Source organism: Danio rerio, chromosome 5, assembly GCF_049306965.1.
Source record: "Danio rerio strain Tuebingen ecotype United States chromosome 5, GRCz12tu, whole genome shotgun sequence".
NCBI lineage: Eukaryota > Metazoa > Chordata > Actinopteri > Cypriniformes > Danionidae > Danio > Danio rerio.
The window spans coordinates 38,159,150-38,165,149 of NC_133180.1; positions in this window are offsets into that span (position 1 = coordinate 38,159,150).

Sequence of the window (6,000 nt, forward strand, 5' to 3'; positions counted from 1 at the left end):
AAAGACAGCACTAACAGAGCCCTACCTGCTGGCTGAGCTCCTGCAGTGCGTAAGCTGTTCTCCACAATACTCTTGTGAGTCTCCCTCTTCTCCCTGTTGTGTATCCATTATTTACAATGTTAATAACAGCCACAGAGATGACATCTATCTGACAATCTACAGTATGCCCACCACCACCCCCTTCCTCTTGGAAGGACATCCATCCATGCACCCATCCATCTGTTGTTGAAGGATAATCTTGACCATTAGTTTCCAGTCATTGCTGAGGTAGGTGATTCCCACTTGTCTCCACATGCTGCACTCCAATCTGCAAAAGACAAAGACAGCACTAACAGAGCCCTACCTGCTGGCTGTTCTCCAGCAATTTTTAGATTAAACTCCACCGATGCTCTTAATTCCATTCTCTACAATGTAGATAACAGCCACAGAGAAGACATCTATCCAACAATCTATGCCCACCACCACCCCTGCCTTAAGGAAGGACATCCACGCATGCACACATTCGTCTGTCTTTGAAGGATATTTTTGACCATCAGTGTCCAGTCATTGCTGAGATTCCCATTTGTCTCCACATGCTGCACTCCAGTCTGTAAAAGACAAACACAGGACTAACAGAGCTCTACATGCTTGCTGTTCTCCAGTGTTCTTCAGATAAATCTCCATCGCTGCTCTTGTGAGTTTGCTTCTTCTGCCTGTTGTGTGTCCATTAATTGAAAATTAAACACCTGCCACAGACAAGACATCTAGCTAACTATCTAAGCCCACCACCACCCCCTTCCTCTTGAAAGGACATCTATTTTTCATTCATTCATCCACCCATCCATTTAGTAAATTCCTAACCAGACCTTCAGTTTGCAGTCATCGCTGAGGTGTGATTCCTATTTCTCCACATGCTGCAGTTTAATCTGCAAAAGACGAAAACAAGACTAACAAAGCTCCACTTGCTGGCTGATCTCCAGCAATAAACAGTGTTCTCCAGTGTTCTTCAGATAAATCTCCGCTGTTTCCTTGTGAGTTTCCTTCTTCTGCTCCACTCCAATCTGCAAAAGACGAAGACAGCGCCAACAGAGCCCTACCTGCTGGCTGAGCTCCTGCAGTGCATAAGCTGTTCTCCACAATGTTCTTGTAAGTCTCCATCTTCTCCCTGTTGTGTATCCATTATTTACAATGTTAATAACAGCCACAGAGATGACATCTATCTGACAATCTACAATATGGCCACCACCACCCCCTTCCTCTAGGAAGGACATCCATCTATGCACCCATCCATCTGTTTTTGAAGCATATTCTTGACCATCAGTATCCAGTCATTGCTGAGGTAGGTGATTCCCATTTGTCTCCACATGCTGCACTCCAGTCTGTAAAAGACAAACACAGACTAACAGAGCTCTACATGCTTGCTGTTCTCCAGTGTTCTTCAGATAAATCTCCACCGCTGCTCTTGTGAGTTTGCTTCTTCTGCCTGTTGTGTGTCCATTAATTGAAAAAGAAACACCTGCCACAGACAAGACATCTAGCTAACTATCTAAGCCCACCACCACCCCCTTCCTCTTGGAAGGACATCTATTTTTCATTCATTCATCCACCCATCCATTCAAGAAATACCTAACCAGATCTTCAGTTTGCAGTCATCGCTGAGTTGTGATTCCTATTTCTTCACATGCCCCAGTCTAATCTGCAAAAGACAAAAACAAGACTAACAAGGCTCCACTTGCTGGCTGATCTCCAGCAATAAACAGTGTTCTCCAGTGTTCTTCAGATAAATCTCCAGTTTCCTTGTAAGTCTCCTTCTTCGGCTACACTCCAATCTCCAAAAGACAAAGACAGCTCCAGCAGAGCCCTACCTGCTGGCTGAGCTCCAGCAATTTTTAGATAAAACTCCACCGATGCCCTTATTTCCATTACCTACAATGTAGATAACAGCCACAGAGAAGACATCTATCCAACAATTCATGCCCACCACCACCCCTTCCTCTAGGAAGGACATCCATCCATGCACCCATTCATCTGTTTTTGAATGATATTCTTGACCATCAGTGTCCAGTCATTGCTGAGGTAGGTGATTCCCATTTGTCTCCACATGCTGCACTCCAGTCTGTAAAAGACAAACACAGGACTAACAGAGCTCTACATGCTTGCTGTTCTCCAGTGTTCTTCAGATAAATCTCCACCGCTGCTCTTGTGAGTTTGCTTCTTCTGCCTGTTGTGTGTCCATTAATTGAAAAAGAAACCCCTGCCACAGACAAGACATCTAGCTAACTATCTAAGCCCACCACCACCCCCTTCCTCTTGAAAGGACATCTATTTTTCATTCATTCATCCACCCATCCATTCAGGAAATGCCTAACCAGACCTTCAGTTTGCAGTCATCGCTGAGGTGTGATTCCTATTTCTCCACATGCCCCAGTCTAATCTGGAAAAGACGAAAACAAAACTAACAAAGCTCCACTTGCTGGCTGATCTCCAGCAATAAACAGTGTTCTCCAGTGTTCTTCAGATAAATCTCCACTGTTTCCTTGTGAGTTTCCTTCTTCTGCTCCACTCCAATCTGCAAAAGACAAAGGCAGCACCAACAGAGCCCTACCTGCTGGCTGAGCTTCTGCAGTGCAGCAGTGCAGCCACAGAGATGACATCTATCTGACAATCTACAGTATGCCCACCACCACCCCCTTCCTCTTGGAAGGACATCCATCCATGCACCCATCCATCTATTTTTGAAGGATATTCTTGACCCCCAGTTTCCAGTCATTGCTGAGGTAGGTGATTTCCATTTTTCTCCACATGCTGCACTCCAGTCTGTAAAAGACAAAGACAGCACTAACAGAGCCCTACCTGCTGGCTGTTCTCCAGCAATTTTTAGATAAAACTCCACCGATGCTCTTGTGTCCATTACCTACAATGTAGATAACTGCCACAGGGAAGACATCTATCCAACAATCTATGCCCACCACCACCCCCTTCCTCTAGGAAGGACATCCATCTATGCCAGAGCCGGAGTGGGACTTCTTTTTAGCTCTGGAGTTTCAAGCCCTAACCCGGTCCACCTCAGTCGACGACGTAATTTCCAATTCAGTTTCTAATGAAACTAACATGTCTTTTTCAAGGACACAGCTGCTTTAGAACTTCAAATGTTTTTCATAAATATGAGAACATTAATTATTTAAAGATATCCAGTCTTTTGTAACGGTCATCACCGTCAACAAAAAAATGTACCCCTAGATAAGTAACCCAAACAGTATTTTAAGTCTTAACAATAAAAATTAAAAAATTATATCATATTCTATTCTGGTGAGGTTCGAACTCGGATCCGCGACGTCCTAACGTAACGTGCTAACCACTAGATTACGATGACGCTGTTAAACACTTCAGTGATATCTGCTGCTATTGATGTTCACTCTTTTTTTTAACCCTACTCTTTTTCTCCCTTTTTAGATTTCTGATCAAGTTATGTCAGATTTATTAATGTAGTGAATCATCTGATTTTCATTGAGTAGGTGTAATATTCATTAATATTAATTAATATTCACTAAGGTGCCGCTGTTTGGGATGGAATGGGGTGCAGCCTGCAGGTTAATGATGATCATTATTAATCTGCGGGCTGCATTTTGCTCACGGGGCTGCGAGAAGATAAATAAAAAAAGCGGAGCTGCTGCAAATAATGAATAAAAACAGTGAGGTTAAGGTAAAATAAACAAATAATGAAAAAAGTGTAACTGCTGAGAGTGCAAGCAGCTAGGGACACCGGCCCTCGCGGCAAAAAAACAGACCAGCCAACCGGGAATTCTCCCGGTTCTCCCGATTAGCCAATACGGGCCTGATCTATGCTATCATCCATCTGTTTTTGAAGGATATTCCTGACCATCAGTGTCCAGTCATTGCTGAGGTAGGTGACTCCCATTTGTCTCCACATGCTGCACTCCAGTCTGTAAAAGACAAACACAGGACTAACAGAGCTCTACATGCTTGCTGTTCTCCAGTGTTCTTCAGATAAATCTCCACCGCTGCTCTCGTGAGTTTGCTTTTTCTGCCAGCTGTTTGTCCATTACTTGAAAAGGAAACACCTGCCACAGACAAGACATCTAGCTAACTACATAAGCCCACCACCACTCTCTTCCTGTTGGAAAGACATCTATTTTTCAATTATTCATCGACCTTTCCATTCAGGAAATACCTAACCAGACCTTCAGTTTGCAGTCATCGCTGAGGTGTGATTCCTATTTCTCCACATGCCCCAGTCTAATCTGCAAAAGACGAAAACACGACTAACAAAGCTCCACTTGCTGGCTGATCTCCAGCAATAAACAGTGTTCTCCAGTGATCTTCAGATAAATCTCTACTGTTTCCTTGTGAGTTTCCTTCTTCGGCTCTACTCCAATCTGCAAAAGACAAACACAGCACCAACAGAGCCCTACCAGCTGGCTGAGCTCCTGCAGTGCGTAAGCTGTTCTCCACAATGCTCTTGTGAGTCTCCCTCTTCTCCCTGTTGTGTATCCATTATTTACAATGTTAATAACAGCCACAAAGATGACATCTATCTGACAATCTACAGTATGCCCACCACCACCCCCTTCCTCTTGGAAGGACATCCATACATGCACCCATCCATCTGTTTTTGAAGGATATTCTTGACCATCAGTATCCAGTCATTGCTGAGGTAGGTGACTCCCCTTTTTCTCCACATGCTGCACTCCAGTCTGTAAAAGACAAACACAGGACTAACAGAGCTCTACATGCTTGCTGTTCTCCAGTGTTCTTCGGATAAATCGCCACCGCTGCTCTTGTGAGTTTGCTTCTTCTGCCTGTTGTGTGTCCATTAATTGAAAAAGAAACACCTGCCACAGACAAGACATCTAGCTAACTATCTAAGCCCACCACCACCCCCTTCCTCTTGGAAGGACATCTATTTTTCATTCATTCATCCACCTATCCATTCAGGAAATACTTAACCAGACCTTCAGTTTGCAGTCATCGCTGAGGTGTGATTCCTATTTCTCCACATGCCCCAGTCTAATCTGCAAAAGACGAAAACAAGACTAACAAGGCTTCACTTGCTGGCTGATCTCCAGCAATAAACAGTGTTCTCCAGTGATCTTCAGATAAATCTCCACTGTTTCCTTGTGAGTTTCCTTCTTCTGCTCCACTCCAATCTGCAAAAGACAAAGACAGCACTAACAGAGCCCTACCTGCTGGCTGAGCTCTAGCAATTTTAGATAAAACTCCACCGATGCTCTTGTTTCCATTACCTACAATGCAAATAACAGCCACAGGGAAGACATCTAACAATCTATGCCCATCACCACCCCCTTTTCTCTAGGAAGGACATCCATCCATGCACCCATTCATCTGTTTTTGAAGGATATTCCTGACCATCAGTGACCAGTCATTGCTGAGATTCCCATTTGTGTCTCTATACTGCACTCCAGTCTGTAAAAGACAAACACAGGACTAACAAAGCCCTACCTGCTGGCTGAGCTCCTGCAGTGCATAAGCTGTTCTCCACAATGCTCTTGTGAGTCTCCCTCTTCTCCCTGTTGTGTATCCATTATTTACAATGTTAAAAACAGCCACAGAGATGACAGCTATCTGACAATCTACAGTATGCCCACCACCACCCCCTTCCTCTAGGAAGGACATCCATCCATGCACCCATCCATCTGTTTTTGAAGGATATTTTTGACCATCAGTATCCAGTCATTGCTGAGGTAGGTGATTCCCATTTGTCTCCACATGCTGCACTCCAGTCTGTAAAAGACAAACACAGGACTAACAGAGCTCTACATGCTTGCTGTTCTCCAGTGTTCTTCAGATAAATCTCCACCGCTGCTCTTGTGAGTTTGCTTCTTCTGCCTGTTGTGTGTCCATTAATTGAAAAAGAAACACCTGCCACAGACAAGACATCTAGCTAACTATCTAAGCCCACCACCACCCCCTTCCTCTTGAAAGGACATCTATTTTTCATTTATTCATTCACCCATCCATTCAGGAAATGCCTAACCAGAC